Source organism: Triticum urartu, chromosome 6A, assembly GCF_056163025.1.
Source record: "Triticum urartu cultivar PI428250 chromosome 6A, HENAU_Tu73, whole genome shotgun sequence".
NCBI lineage: Eukaryota > Viridiplantae > Streptophyta > Magnoliopsida > Poales > Poaceae > Triticum > Triticum urartu.
The window spans coordinates 101596239-101613377 of NC_141878.1; the positions used below are offsets into that span (position 1 = coordinate 101596239).

The window sequence follows — 17139 nt, forward strand, 5'->3', positions numbered from 1 at the left end:
TCAGTCTGTACTCCTTCATTTCTTTTTTGGTCTGCATATAAAATTCTATGAAGGCACATTTTACAAAGTTTGACCAACTTTGTAGTAAAAAAATATCAACATTCATATTACAAAATCGGTATCATTAGATGCATTATGACATAAATTTTCATACCATATAGTTTTCATATTCTAGATGTTGATATTTTTAATATAAATTTGGTCAAACTTTGCATTGTTTAACTTCAAACAAAGCTTATAAGCAGAGTAAAAAAACCCGGAGGAAGTATCAAGGTTACCTGATTTTACGTTATGCTGTATGTCCCTATCTAAGACCTTAAGATAGCGACGTACGATATACACCCCAGCCGGCGGCTTTCAACAAAAAATTCGTTGTTGTCACCTCAAAGCTAAGAGATTGCATTCGATGGCTTAAGAAAATTCAAATATCCATTGTTTACTGACTGAAATCAAAGCTAACAGGATGCATGGTTGGTTTGTCTCACGCAGAAACTCGCCCGACCACACAATTACCTCGCGGTCCGCAAAGTCGTTGGATTCTGCATGAGGGCACTCCAAATTTTAAGTTTTATTTTCTGAAACTTGAGATTTTGTCACTCGCTTGTGTCGGGTTTCAATAGTTGAACCTAATGAAGTTTTAAAAACTCGCTAAAACTTACTCAAAACGGATCTTATCTGAAAGCCCTTGCCCCCTTGTCACGAGGAACACGAATATACGAACAAAACTTAATTTAGACTTTTGATTAAAAATATATAAAAATTAAAAATCGAAAGCCAAAAGAAAAATGTGGTCGTGCCCCCGCACTTGCGTACCACAAATCCCCTCCCTGTCTCTTGCGTCTAAACAACTCTAAAGGCACGGATAAAACGACTTCCCTTGTTTACTCCTTTTTAACTCAAAGTTAGTCCAACTAAGAGACATAGCACGATATTATACGCATGGGGCCTTTTTGGCTCTAGGAAGCATATGCTCTCGAATAAACATTAAATTCAGAATGAATAATAATAAAACTGATTTTTTAGACTTTCGTGTTAGTGTAGCAAGTGTGCTTGATAATTCTCATGCGGAATGGGATATCAATGCTTCATCATTGAAAAAAAATCAAAACTATGTGCAAATTCAAAACTATGGGATATCAACGGTCACATTTATACACACTCATCCCTATAAAGACATACATGCACATCCTATCCCTAGAGTATCTCTGAGAGATTAAACCGATAAATCTTAAAATTGACAAAGTCACCACAGGCATAACCTTCTAGTCGATCAGACCGTCGTCTCCCACTAATCAAAGACCACGGAGAAGTCTGAAACAAATTCAAAAAAAAATGTGGACATCTATGTCAAGTATAGAACTTTGAACCCAGTGGGCTGACTCCACCACAAAGAACTCTTGTATTGTTTTTGACATGTACACTAAGATTGAAAGATACGCCATGCTTGGCATTAACACAGTTACAATTGTCATTTGGATTTGGAGAAGGTACGGAGACAGGCTACCTGGTGTGGACATCTTTGTATGCACTGCAGACCCACTTTCAGAGCCACCAAGTCTCGTCATCTCCACCATCCTATCGGTCATGGCATACAATTACCCAGCGAAAAAAATTAAGTGTGTACCTTTCTGATGACGGAGGCTCAGTCCTCACTTTCTACGCTATGTGGGAAGCCTTCTTATTTGCAAAGCATTGGCTACCATTCTGCAAGAGATATAACATTGAGCCAAGGTCATCAGCTGCTTATTTCTCAGAGTCAGATGGGCATCAAGATTTGTGCACCCCAAAAGGACGTGCTCCTCGCCCCCCTCGTCCCTCTCGTGTCGCCCTCGCGGGCGATCCAGGGGGAACCCTAGCCGCCATCCTCTCGGCCCTCCTCCGCCTCCACCTCTCCATGCCGCCGTCCGCAGCGCCGCCGGGCAAAGCTTGGCCGGCTGGGCGGTGGCGGGGCATCTCTCCCCCTTGGAGCGTCTTGGCAGCACCGGACAACCAAATCGCGAAGAGGCGTCGGGCTAGCGCGGGGTCTGGCGGCACGGCGGGCGAGCATCTTGGCGGCGGCGTGTTGCGGCGCCGGCGTGTGGCGCGGCAACTGCGGCTTGGATGCGACTCCACGGCGAGGTGGTGGCTGCGTGGTCTTCAGATCAGGTGGTCGCGGGCGCCGCCATGTCCAGGCTGGATCCATCTGGATCTAGCGCTTGGATGTTGTCGGCCGGTGCAGGGTGGTGGTCTACGCCGCTGGCCTCGTCGGACCATTGGATCCGGCGCCTAGAGATCTACGATGGCTGTCCTTCTTGATCCTCCTTCCTGGTGGGTTGAGCCCCATGGCACTTGCATCTCTGCTGGTCTCGGTTCATCTCGCTGTCAGATCCGGAATAGTCGGAGGTTTGGTGGTATAGGTCCGGCTGGTCCGGCCCAGCATCGGCGGCGTCCCTCGATGCCGTTACCCTTCCTGGAGGCGAAGCCGAGGTCCCTCCTATCCACATCCAAATCCCTCCCGGACGAAAGTCCAAAATTAAGTCTGGATTGGGCGGCGGCGGCGCCCTGCGCGTCGTAACCTCCATGGAGGCGCCGTCTTGGGAGGCTCAGATGGTCGGGCGAGAGATGCTATGGGTGGTGGGCGCCGCGTGGATCCAGCAGCGGCGACGGTGTGAGCTCCGGGGGAAACCCTAGATCTGGGTCTACCGGATCGGACGATGATGGCACCTCGATGCCGTTGTCCCTCCCGGGGCATCGTTTTGGAGCACACGCTGGCTGGGGGGGACAAGAGGAGGAGCGGTGTTACATTTACCGCGAGGCCGACGGCGGATCCTGGCGGCATGGCATCGCGGAGGTTCGGCGACGGGCGTGTTTGGAGATGGACTCGCACAGGAGGAAGAATCTGTCTGGCGTCATGGTGGCGTTGATGGTAGAGAGGTCTGGCAAGGTCGGTGCAACAATTTTTGTGACGCCCTTGATTTGACCGTACACTAATCATACACGCAAACGTGTACGATCAAGATCAGGGACTCACGGGAAGATATCACAACACAGCTCTAGACACAAATTAAAATAATACAGGCTTTATATTACAAGCCAGGGGCCTCGAGGGCTCGAATACAAGAGTTCGAATACACAAGAGTCAGTGGAAGCAACAATATCTGAGTACAGACATACGTTAAACAAGTTTGCCTTAAGAAGGTTAGGACAAACTGGGATATAGATCGAAAGAGGCGCGGGCCTCCTGCCTGGGATCCTCCTAAACTACTCCTGGTCGTCGTCAACGGCCTGCACGTAGTAGTAGGCACCTCCAGAGTAGTAGGAGTCATCGTCGACGGTGGCGTCTGGCTCTTGGACTCCAACGTCTGGTCACAACAACTGGGTATAGAAAGGGGAAAAAGGGGGAGCAAAGCAACCGTGAGTACTCATCCAAAGTACTCGCAAGCAAGGAGCTACACTACATATGTATGCATTGGTATCAAATGGGAAAGGGGTAGCATATGTGGACTGAACTGCAGAATGCCGGAATAAGAGGGGGATAGCTAGTCCTATCGAAGACTACACTTCTGGCAGCCTCCATCTTGAAGCAGTAGAAGAGAGTAGACGGTAAGTTAACCAAGTATCATCGCAGAGCATAATCCTACCCGGCAATCCTCTCCTCGTCTCCCTATTAGAGAGCGATCACCGGGTTGTATCTGGCACATGGAAGGGTGTGTTTTTATTAAGTATCTGGTTCTAGTTGTCATAAGGTCAAGGTACAACTCCGGGTCGTCCTTTTATCGAGGGACACGACTATTCGAATAGATCAACTTCCCTGTAGGGGTGCACCACATTTACCAACACGCTCGATCCTCTTTGGTCGGACACACTTTCCTGGGTCATGCCCGACCTCGGAAGATCAACACATCGCAGCCCCATCTAGGCACAACAGAGAGGTCAGCACGCCGGTCTAAATCCTATGGCGCAGAGGTGAGCAGACCTAGCAACCTCCATTACAAAGGAAGTTGCGTTACGCGGTCCAACCCGGCGCACGCCGCTCAGTCGCTGACGTCATGAAGGCTTCGGCTGATACCACGACGTCGAGTGCCCATAACTGTTCCCGCGTAGTTGGTTGCTGCGTATAGGCCAGTGGCCAGACTCAGATCAAATACCAAGATCTCGTTAAGCGTGTTATCTTGAAGTAACCGCGAACGCCGACCAGGGCCAGGCCCACCTCTCACCTGGGTGGTCTCAATCTGCCCTGTCACTCTGCCACAAAGATCCACACAGAGGACCATCGGGAAAGTATGTCCTTTCAGTTCCCAATTCATGAATCAACCATGGGTACTCAACGAGCCGACCCGACTTTAGTCAGAACATGTATCATGTGCAATATGTATAGTATATACCCATGATCAACACCCGACGTGATCACGACCCGATAGTATAGCATGGCAGACTGACAAGAATGTAGGGCCACTGATGATAAACTAGCATCCTATACTAAGCATTTAGGGTTGCAGGTAAGGTATCAACAGCTGTAGCAACAATGACAGGCTATGCATCAGAATAGGATTAACGGAAAGCAGTAACATGCTACACTACTCTAATGCAAGCAGTAGAGAGAGAAATAGGCGATATCTGGTGATCAAGGGGGGGCTTGCCTGGTTGCTCTGGCAAGAAAGAGGGGTCGTCAACAACGTAGTCGATCGGGGCACCAGCAGCGGCGTCAGTCTCGTAGTCTACCGGAGAGAAGAGGGGGAAGAAACAATGAATACAATGCAAACAGATGCATAACGATGCATGACATGACAATGAGCGGTGCTAGGTGTGCCCTAACGCAGTAGGAGATGATACCGGCGAAGGGGGGAAATATTCGGGAAAATACCCCCGGTGTTTCGCGTTTTCGGACAGATGAATCGGAGGGGAAAGTTGCTTGTTCGCTATTCTAGGTATATGCGACGGACGAACGAGCTGCGTATCAGGATTCGTCTCGTCGTTCTGAGCAACTTTCATGTACAAAGTTTTTCCATCCGAACTATGATTTATTTTGTATGATTTTTCAAAGTTTTAAACATTTTTCTGAAATTTCTGAATTTATTTTAATTCGAAAATAAATAGTGCAATACTTTTTATACCCAGAGGCAGCCAGCCACAGTCCATGACATGTGGGGCCCCTGGGCTGGGTTGACCCAGTCAATGATTGACTAGTCAACCAGTGAATAGTGCAAGCGGGCCCAACTGTCATACATAGAACGTGTTTAATTTGCTTTAACATGTATTTAAAAAGGAGGGCCCCACGTGTCACACAGCTAGCTAACTAATTAACTAAAGGGCCTAATCTAATCCTAAGGACATGTACAATGGTGCTATCTTAGGAGTGCCACGTAGGATAAATGATGAGGTGGAGGAGAGAGAATTTGTAAGAAAAGGCTTGTCTTCTCTTATTTAAGATAAGACAAGAGATGATCTCTTAGCACAATTTGTTTCACCATGTTTTAAGGAATTGCTAGTTATTGAAGATAAGGCTAAGATATAACTCATTGTAGACATACTTTTTTGTCATCTCTAAATTACATGCAAGACTTAAGATAAGACTGTCTTATCAACCATTGTACATGCCCTAAACCTAATACTAATCGGGCCGGGCCCAAAATAAGGGAGCCAGCGAGCCGCGGCTTCGTCCAGGCACGGCAAACGACGCAAGGGGCGGCGAGCGGCCGGGACCAGCAGGTCGCGCGGGCGGCCGGGAGAGCGGGTGGCGCGGCCGATCGGAGGGGCCCTAGGCGGCGGGGAGCCAGTGGGGCAGCGCTCACGGCGACGGCCTACAGCGGCAGCAATAAGCAGGCAACAGCAGTAGCGAAAACAGGGAGCAACAAAGCGGCAGCGCGCGAGAGGCTGAGCGTCAGTGGGCACGACCAGTGCGGGCTTGGCGCGCGAGCGCACGGCCGGGGCGCGAGGAAGGGAGGCGCGCTGGGGCGTGGTGAGGGCGAGCTTACGGGGAACTCGGCCATGGCGGTGCGGCGTTGCGCGGCGGCATCTAAGGCGATGAATCAAATCGGGGAAACAGGGGAAACGGGAGAGGAGCTCACCGCGAGCCAGAAGAGGTGCTCGAGGAAGGCTGAGGTGGACCAGAGAGGCGCTGGTGACGGCGAGGTTGGGACGGCCGGACGAAGAAGAAGATGATGACGCCTTGTACGCAGCTCCCCTGATTGCTCCAATGGCCGGAACGGACGCTGTTGACCGCGACGGACCTCCAGGACGTGCCCCCCGCACGTCGGAGGGGCCGATGGACGCGTCAATCAACGGAGAGGCAGCGGTCACCGCGGATCTTCCGAGCTCGAAATCAAGCAGTAGAGGTAGGGGCGAAGGGGGTTGAGGGGGGAAAGGAAGGGGGTGCTCTAGGGTTTCGGTCGACATCTATATAGGTCATGGAGAGGGCGCCATCCATGGCCAAGGCGCCATGGATGCACGCCACGACCTCTCTGCCTCCTGTAGCTAGAGGCAGAAGGAGGCCTGCGTGGGCTGGGCCTGCTATGGTGCTAGATGGGCCAAATCTTCCAGTAGAGTAGGTCCTCCTCTTTTCTATTTTCCTTTAGCTAGTCTTTTCTGTTTTTCTTTATTTGTTTACTATTCTTCATTTTAATTGAGTGACTAAATGAATTTAGTCAAATGTGAAACTTCACACAAAAATCCAGGGCAATATTGTTGAGCTACACACAAGTCTGTAGAATATTTGGAAAAGGATAATTATTTTTAGAATTCGAAATGGCCGGGTTATGTGCTATTGCACCACTTATTAATTTGTTAAGGGCATTTTAATAATTCAAATGAGGTTGATTAATTCACCACAATTTCTTATTGAATATTTTCAACACAACGGACATTTTTGTTTTACCGTTTGAAGAAATAAAATTTTGTCTTGCAATTTAAATTTGAATTTGGGTTAGATTTGGAACAAAGTGATGATTAAAAAAATAATTGTGATGACTTGGCAGTCATTAGCACGAGGTTATTGTAGCATGATTATCGGGGTGTTACAAATCTCCTCCACTACAAAAAATCTCGTCCCGAGATTTAAGAGGTAGAGTAAGGGGGAAAGGTCTGGTTACGAAATTCTAACGGATCTTCTCAATCTTGGCTGCTCTTCTCGAAGAGATCGATCCAATACATTGATGTCTTCACTCCACTACTTCAGGTCATCATGATGAATTCGGCATCCTTTCTTCGGGAACTCCATCGTACTTATGAAAGAATAAAGGGTGGTTATTCTGGAAGAACGGACCTTTGCAAGGTTGACTAGCTGGTAGCTAACATCGGGGAGGGTGGCGGAAAGTAACTCTCGAACTGAAACTTAAGAAAATTTCGAGAGCAAAGTAAGAAGGTACCATAAGAATTTTCAAGCGGATAGACAGTCGTTGTGTGCCTAATCAGAAGGTGAAAGGGCTTCAGGGCAACGAGAATAAGTATTGCGTCTGATACCAGAATAGATCACTAGGAAGGTGGCTCGCGAATTACATACGAAACCAAGCGCAAGGGATAACTTTGAAACAGGTATGTACAGGAGAGTCAGGTTTCGATCCTGTGGAACTGTGGGTTATGGGCCCACCATGTGGGTTAAAAGTAGGGAGGGCGCTGTCTTCTTGCACGATCATGATAGCAAGGCATGTCAGAGAAGAGACTGTCAGTTATGTCGGCAACAACATCGGTACCAAGGGCGAGGGACGAAGAGAACCATTTTTCTGCTTGTTGAACGAGGTGGACCAATAGGCAAAGTTCTCGTCCATCGGCAGATACCCGAATTCCATCAACAAAAGCAACAGGGTCTTACTGACACCGTTGTACACTAAGGTTTTTACATAAGCAGAAGAATGTTACTACTTAGATCATATAGATCACAAGAAAGGTTAAACAAAACAAAGGAAAGGAAAGTGTGATCATCAGATTAAACAAACCAATGGAAAGGAAATTTTGTTTAAACACAAGTAATAGGAGTATATCATTCCCAAGGTTAAGCGGGGCATGATTTATGTGCCAGGAGATCAAAGACATGACCAATTAGATAAAGGGGTAAGAAGAATTATGATATGTAGCCATACAACGGTGTTTGGATAACTGAGCAAGAAACATTTAGCATTGGGCTTCAAATGTTCTTGTTGAAAATCGGAGTACCACAGACATGCTTCAAGATAGCATTGACATGGTCATGGGGTAAAGGTTAGACTTTGGATTCACAAAGGATCCATCAGGAACAACTTATAGAATAAGTCTTACAATTTCCTCATGGAAGAATGGATAACCTTGCTGAAAAGGAATCTATAACAACGGGGCCTCGGGCCAGGTGTGCTAGGCACGACATCACCTTACTGGGTCACATAAAGACCACGTGATAACTCTTGGAAGTATGTTCCAACCATCATATCTAACCGAGATTCAGATCCGATTAGTGTCAGGATACCTCAGACTTAGGATGCTTGAGAAGAAAAGGTGCAACACAAATTGACAGGATGACATTGTAAGATCCTCGGGAAATGAATTATGGAAGTGAGTTCCGAAACAAGAGTTCATCATTAACCAAGGAGAAGGTGAGGAGGTGGTTGATGGACTCGGCGACATTTCAATGAGATTAACAAAAGATGGATTTCCACAATTATTTGAACAAGGAGGTAACACTTGTCAGACCAAATGATATAATGATGTATGCTTGAGGAAAACATACACAATTAAACATTGATTGAAAGGTGCACCCGAAATATGGGCTTAGGTAGCATGATCAATGTTAGAATGGTGATTCGATAACCAATGGTCTAAGATTGAAATATCGACCATTAACTTGAAAGCAATAGGGTTGCTAGAAGTTTTGAAGTCGCACCTGATAGTTCAATTGTCAGTTTTTCGGTTAGAAACAACACGGGAACTGTCGGTGTCAAAACCGGCGGATCTCGGGTAGGGGGTCCCGAACTGTGCGTCTAAGGCGGATGGTAACAGGAGGCAGGGGACACGATGTTTTACCCAGGTTCGGGCCCTCTTGATGGAGGTAAAACCCTACGTCCTGCTTGATTTATTCTTGATGATATGGGTATTACAAGAGTTGATCTACCACGAGACCGGAGAGGCTAAACCCTAGAAGCTAGCCTATGGTATGATTGTATGTTATCCTACGGACTAAAACCCTCCGGTTTATATAGACACTGGAGAGGGTTAGGGTTACACAAGGTCGGTTACAAAGGAGGAGATATACATATCTGTATTAACTAGCTTGCCTTCCACGCCAAGTGGAGTCCTATCCGGACACGAGACGAAGTCTTCAATCTTGTATCTTCATAGTCCAACAGTCCGGCCAAAGGATATAGTCCGGCTGTCCGGAGACCCCCTAATCCAGGACTCCCTCAGTAGCCCCTGAACCAGGCTTCAATGATGATGAGTCCGGTGCGCAGTGTTGTCTTCGGCATTGCAAGGCGGGTTCCTCCTCTGAATACACCACGGAAAAATTTGAATACAAGGATAGTGTCCGACCCTGCAAAATAAGTTCCACATACCACCGTAGAGAGAATAATATTTCCACAAATCTAATCTGCTGACACGTTTTGGCAACATGACATTATGCCATGGCCAGGTGATCATTCGAACCGTTTTCCAGCCCCGCACATAACGCGAGGCAGTTTCTTGACACGTCTTGTCAAAGCAGAGATCGTGTCCCCCTTATTATGGAATTCTCATCAATACGGGCATGGGTAACCCAACCGCGCCATCAATTATGGCGCTTGGGGGATAAGCGAGTTTTACCAGGCTAGTGGGGGCGCATAGTTTCGGCCGCCCTTATAAGGGGATAAGGCTTAACCTTTATCTACCCACGCCTTCTTCCTCCTTGCTCATCCATTCTTGCGCACTGGAGCTCCAACGCCCAAGTCCACATCCTTCCCCTCAACCTTCTCCAAACATGTCCGGAGCGGGAGGCAAATGGATGGCTTCCGCCGTTACGGAGGGACACATCAAGAAGCTGCACGGAGCCGGATACTTAGCCGCGAATATCGCGCATCGGCTGCCCATTGCGGGGCAGATCGTTCCTACCCTGAAACCTCACGAGAGGGTAGTTTTCCTCCACCACTTCCTCCGCGGACTGGGGTTTCCCCTCCATCCATTCGTCCGCGGTCTCATGTTCTACTACGGGCCGGACTTCCATGATCTGGCCGCGAAGTTCATCCTCAACATTTCGGCGTTCATCGTCGTGTGTGAGGCTTTCCTCCGCATCCGGCCCCACTTCGGCCTGTGGTTAAAGACCTTCAATATCAAGCCGAAGGTGGTGGGAGGCCAACAAGCGGAATGCGGCGGAGCCATGGTGGGCAAGATGCCCAATGTTACATGGCTTGAAGGCTCCTTTGTGGAGACCATAAAGGGGTGGCAATCGGCGTGGTTCTACATCACCGAGCCACACAACACCAACTGGGTGGTGGCCCCTGAGTTTCGATCCGGAATCCCCACGCGGCTCACCTCCTGGAAAGAGAAGGGCCTATCCTGGGTTCATCGGTGGAGCTGGACGGACTCCAAAAATGTATCCGGAATATGGCAAGCAAGAAGCTCAAGCTTGTCAACATAGTCCAGGTCATGCTCTTCCGCTGGATCCTCCCGTGTCAACAATGGGATTTCAACTTGTGGGAGTTCGACCCGGCCCAGCACCAGACTTTGAGCGAGCTCTTCGACACGACGCACAAGGACGTCTGGAGGATGCTGTTCAAGGGTGCCGAGGTCCCTCCCCCTCTCACCAAGGACCGCGGGCTAAGCGCGAAGCGCCCTGCGAATCCGGTAAGTTTTGTACATCTGGTAGGATTTTTTTAATTCCCATAGCTTAACCACGCGTGGGGTCTGAGCTCCCATGCCTTTGACAGGACTGGGTGGGGGCATCAGAGAAGATCGACTGTCCGACCCCTCTGCCCGAAGACACCGCGGACGCTCTCCTGACAGAGATGCTGACTCCGGCTCCATACAAGGTGCCGGAGAAGACCAAGAAGAAGGCCAAGGGAACCCGAAATAGTTCCTGGCACCAGGTGATATCGGGCTCATCGTCGAATGACTCCACGACGCACTCCTCCCCCGAAGACGAGAAGGAAGATGAAGATGCTCCCCCTTCAGCCGGGGGAGATAAGAAAAGAGGCCTCCCCAACCGGGGGGCCGAAAGGTCCAAGAAGGGAAGGACTCTCCTTCCAGACTACTCCACCACCGCCGCCGAAGACGAGGACGAGTGGCTGCTCAGGGCCAAGCCCCTGGCGAAGTCATAAGGATTCGGATACCAGAGTAACTCATAGCATACCTTTGATGCACTGCTTCTCCTAACGTCGAATATGATTATGCAGACCGCCCCAAGCCCGTATCGATGTATCTTCGTCGGGTGGCTCCTTGGACTCGTCGGATATGGATAGCGATCCACTTCCGACCGCCACCTCCCCTTGCCCTACGGATAATGACGAGGTGCTATCTCGAGAGGCACCGGGTCGAGGGGAGACAGTTCCGAAGGCGCCTCAAGGCGACCTTCCGGACTCCGGGAGCAGAGGGGGTAAGGCTCCCGAGGGCTCCGAGTTCGGCCTTCAGCCGAATACTGCGCCGGAACCCCCAGTGGTTCCGGACTCGGGCAGGCGGCCTCCTTCCAAAAGGGGCAAGACGCCCATGCCGGTGACCTCTGTCCATCCAGAGGCACCGGACAATCTGCTAGGAGTGCTTCACAGCGCTTCCATCGACGAAGAGCACCGCACTATTAGTGCGGTGATCCAGAAGGTTCAGTCCGCCAAGAGCGGACTGACTGAAGCCTGTGCCAGCCTTCTAACAGGCTTTGAGGTAAGTATTTGAAATATAGGAAAAATATTACCTCTTAGACAGTAGCCCCTGATGCTCTGTTCGGTGTTCACAAAGAAAAGCCGAATAGAGGATCAAACAATATCGCAGGAGTCTAATATAAATATGTCTATATGCGTATGCAGGCTTCGCTGCTGGCCTTTGCCGCACTGACTGCGGAGGTCGCCGCACTGAAGCAGGACCTCGAAGGGTCCAAGAAAGAGCTCGGCCTTTCCAAGAGGCAGCTCGAGGAGAACAAAGGTAAGTAGTACCTAGTCTATGGGTATAATAAAAAGAATGCGATTGCAAAATGACATGATCATCGTAAATTTTCCAGGGGCCACGACCGAGGTGGCGACCCTGAAGCAAGCGCTATCCGAGGCCGAAAACAAAGTGGCCAAGAAGCGCACTGAGTGGGAAAGGCAGGAGGCTCGGGTGGGCGAGGTGCAGCAAGAGCTCCACGCTCTCGTGACGAAGCACAAGGCGTTGGAGCTTGACTTGAAGACGCGAGAGTCCGAGCTTGTCGCGGCCCTCGAGAGCGCAAAGAATGCCAAGGCTGAGGCCCAAAAGGCCCTCCAGGAGATTGATGCGATGAAGAAGATAGCGGTGGGTAAGGCATTCAATATGCAAAGCAAGCATGTGAAAGTAAATTACTTGTTACTTACCCTAGTCCGGCGCTCTCCAGGAGCATTCACAGATTTGCCCCGCAGCGTGCCGGATGCCGCATAGTTTTACCAGGCCGTGGAGGGAAGCTCAACGGAGAAGCTATTCTGGTCTCAGTATACTGAGACCGAACACCCGATGCCTCTGAGCGACCAGCTGAAGCAACTGGTCGAGCTGCACAAGGCGGCCGAACAGGCCATGAAGGGCTTTATAGTCCGGATGTGGCCTGGTGACGCCCTTCCCAACAGCTACTTCAGCCTGGTGAGGCGGCTTGTGGATGCCTGCCCACGGCTGGAAGTCATCAAGCGGTCCGTCTGCATGAAGGTGCGCGCCGGGCTTTCGACCGTGCGAAGGTGCACTGGGCCAAGATGGACGCCGTGAAGCTGGTGAAGGAAGGGCCACCGCAGGGCAAGGAGCATCGCCACCCCGAGATGTACTATGAGGGTGTCCTGAAGGGTGCCCGTCTTGTAGCGGACGAGTGTGCGAAAGATGTAATATTTGAGTAAACTAGCTCGTGTAATCCTGTATTATGAAAACTTGTTCATATGCGCTATGCAACACTTGTTTGAATTTAAAATATTGCCTTCTGTTCGGCTGTTTATCAAATCTGGGAGATGGCTAGTCGTCGGCTTTTGCCCCCACGCCACGAGTGCTGGGGTGTTCGGGATAAACCTGAGCACTCTTGTTCCCATTGTTGGATCCTTCGAGGGAGGTGCTCAGCACAACGAACAAGGCAATCGGACTATAATGCGTTATCACTCTCACTTAGCCATAGAATTCTATAATTTTAAATTTCGGCGAAGCCCCTTGTATTCGGAAGGCCAAATTCGGGGCGCGATACAGGCCTTAAGCTGGACAGGGCCGACTCGTCGCTCTAAGCGGCATAAGTCTATAGGGACTTGAAACCTCTCGAACAGCGACCAGTCTCTCTCCTTATCATGACAATCAGTTTTAGCTTTCTCTACTGAGGTGCTTAGCCCAGCAGAACCGGGGCACAATCGCAGTAGTTCTTACAGTGCTACCTTAGCCGATATAGCGGAACGTAAGGTACCAAAACATGGGAGCCGGTCAAACCCAACTATTGACCCAAGACATGATTTGGAGCTGGTGCATATAATGCTATAATTTCGGGGTGCCGCACTGTCGAAAGTGTTCAGACTTCTCACGCCGCATTATGGGGTATGCTTAAGCCCCTGGCGTATTGGCCGTACCAGAGTGTACGGGTGCTACATGTCATGAATGAACATATATATATATATGTAAAGGAAGAATGCAATAATAGTCTTAATGCTATGCATTGTTTTATTCAAAAAGGTGCGTTAGGGCAGAATGATACAAGTAATGCGATAAGCTAAAAAGTAGGACTATTTGACATGTCCCTTCCAAGGGCGAGCTGAGGAATAGTATTAAAACAAGTATTTCACTCGGTATCGTAATCCACCTGGGAGTTCCGTGGTGTGACATAGCTCTCTGCCTCCTTGGTTGCTGCATCATGTGTTCGGCAATCATGCTATCGGACAGGGTTTCCAGGGGTTGAAGTCCTGAAAGAGAAAAATAACAAAGCGGGAAGCCCCTAGTGCGGTTTAAGCCGCGTCTTGGGGCGTGCCGTAGTCGTGCCCCCCTCCCCACCTGTGCCCATGGTATTTTTAAAGCGTAATTATGTACGCGTGGCACGGATTTCACCGTTTGGCTGGGACCGGGGTGAGGGCCACATTGATATGCGTGAAGGAAATATGCCCTAGAGGCAATAATAAAGTTATTATTTATTTCCTTATATATCATGATAAAAGTTTATTATTCATGCTAGAATTGTATTAACCGGAAACATAATACATGTGTGAATACATAGACAAACAGAGTGTCACTAGTATGCCTCTACCAGGCTAGCTTGTTAATCAAAGATGGTTATGTTTCCTAACCATGGACAAAGAGTTGTCATTTGATTAACAGGATCACATCATTAGATGAATGATCTGATTGACATGACCCATTCCATTAGCTTAGCACCCGATCGTTTAGTATGTTGCTATTGCTTTCTTCATGACTTATACATGTTCCTATGACTATGAGATTATGCAACTCCCGTTTGCCGGAGGAACACTTTGTGTGCTACCAAACGTCAGAACATAACTGGGTGATTATAAAGGAGCTCTACAAGTGTCTCCAAAGGTACATGTTGGGTTGGCGTATTTCGAGATTAGGATTTGTCACTCCGATTGTCGGAGAGGTATCTCTGGGCCCTCTCGGTAAAGCACATCACATAATCCTTGCAAGCATTGCGACTAATGAGTTAGTTGCGGGATGATGGATTACGGAACGAGTAAAGAGACTTGCCGGTAACGAGATTGAACTAGGTATTGGATACCGACGATTGAATCTCGGGCAAGTAACATACCGATGACAAAGGGAACAACGTATGTTGTTATGCGGTCTGGCCGATAAAAGATCTTCATAGAATATGTAGGAGCCAATATGAGCATCCAGGTTCCACTATTGGTTATTGATCGGAGACGTGTCTCGGTCATGTCTACATTGTTCTCGAACCCATAGGGTCTGCACGCTTAAGGTTTCGATGACAGTTATATTATGAGTTTATGCATTTTGATGTACCGAAGTTTGTTCCGAGTCCCGGATGTGATCACGGACATGACGAGGAGTCTCGAAATGGTCGAGACATAAAGATTGATATATTGGAAGCCTATATTTGGATATCGGAAGTGTTCCGGGTGAAATCGGGATTTTACCGGATTACCGGGAGGTTACCGGAACCCCCCGGGAGGTATATGGGCCTTAGTGGGCCTTAGTGGAAGAGAGGAGAGGTGGACAGAGATGGGCCGCGCGCCCCTCCCCCCCTTGGTCCGAATAGGACAAGGAGAGGGGGCCGGCCCCCCTTCCTCCTCTCTCCTCTTTCCCCCCTCCGCGAATCCTATTCCAATTAGGAAGGGGGGGGAGTCCTACTCCTGGAGGGAGTAGGACTCCTCCTGGCGCACCTCCTCTTGGCCGCCCCCCCCCTTTTGAGCCTTTATATATGGAGGCAGGGAGCACCCCTAGAGACACAAGTTGATCCATGTGATCATATTCTTAGCCGTGTGCGGTGCCCCCTTCCACCATAGTCCTCGATAATATTGTAGCGGTGCTTAGGCGAAGCCCTGCGACGGTAGTACATCAAGATCGTCACCATGCCGTCGTGCTGACGGAACTCTTCCCCGACACTTTGCTGGATCGGAGTCCGAGGATCGTCATCGAGCTGAACGTGTGCTAGAACTCGGAGGTGCCGTAGTTTCGGTGCTTGATCGGTCGGGCCATGAAGACGTACGACTACATCAACCAAGTTAACGCTTCCGTTGTCGATCTACAAGGGTACGTAGATCATACTCTCCCCTCTCGTTGCTATGCATCACCATGATCTTGCATGTGCGTAGGAATTTTTTTGAAATTACTACGTTCCCCAATAGTGGTATCAGAGCCTAGGTTTTATATGTTGATGTTATATGCACGAGTAGAACACAAGTGAGTTGTGGGCGATATAAGTCATACTGCTTACCAGCATGTCATACTTTGGTTCGGCGGTATTGTTGGATGAAGCGGCCCGGACCGACATTACGCGTACGCTTACGCGAGACCGGTTCTCCCGACGTGCTTTGCACATAGGTGGCTTGCGGGTGACAGTTTCTCCAACTTTAGTTGAAGCGAGTGTGGCTACGCCTGGTCCTTGCGAAGGTTAAAACAACACCAACTTGACAAACTATCGTTGTGGTTTTGATGCGTAGGTAAGATTGGTTCTTTCTTAAGCCCGTAGCAGCCACGTAAAACTTGCAACAACAAAGTAGAGGACGTCTAACTTGTTTTTTCAGGGCATGTTGTGATGTGATATGGTCAAGACATGATGCTAAATTTTATTGTATGAGATGAGCATGTTTTGTAACCGAGTTATCGGCAACTGGCAGGAGCCATATGGTTGTCGCTTTATTGTATGCAATGCAATCGCCCTGTAATGCTTTACTTTATCACTAAGCGGTAGCGATAGTCGTAGAAGCATAAGATTGGCGAGACGACAACGATGCTACGATGGAGATCAAGGTGTCGCGCCGGTGACGATGGTGATCACGACGGTGCTTCAAGGATGGAGATCACAAGCACAAGATGATGATGGCCATATCATATCACTTATATTGATTGCATGTGATGTTTATCTTTTATGCATCTTATCTTGCTTTGATTGACGGTAGCATTATAAGATGATCTCACATTAAATTTCAAGATAAAAGTGTTCTCCCTGAGTATGCACCGTTGCCAAAGTTTGTCGTGCCCAGACACCACGTGATGATCGGGTGTGATAAGCTCTACGTCCATCTACAACGGGTGCAAGCCAGTTTTGCACACGCAGAATACTCAGGTTAAACTTGACGAGCCTAGCATATGCAGGTATGGCCTCGGAACATTGAGATCGAAAGATCGAGCGTGAATCATATAGTAGATATGATCAACATAGCGATGTTCACCATTGAAAACTACTCCATTTCACGTGATGATCGGTTATGGTTTAGTTGATTTGGATCACGTGATCACTTAGATGATTAGAGGGATGTCTATCTAAGTGGGAGGTCTTGAGTAATATGATTAATTGAACTTAAATTTATCATGGACTTAGTCCCTGATAGTATATTGCTTGTTTATGTTAATTGTAGATAAATG

General features: G+C 48.8%; 1 protein-coding gene across 1 annotated transcript in view; it reads left to right on the top strand.

Annotated features, from left to right (window-relative positions):
• Positions 1-1491: 1491 nt before the first annotated feature.
• Positions 1492-17139, top strand: part of LOC125516229 (cellulose synthase-like protein E6) — a 58806-nt gene continuing 43158 nt past the window's right edge. The window contains exon 1 of the mRNA XM_087529233.1: positions 1492-1793. The gene's annotated coding sequence lies outside the window, so the exon portion shown is untranslated. The remainder of the gene's footprint in view (positions 1794-17139) is intronic.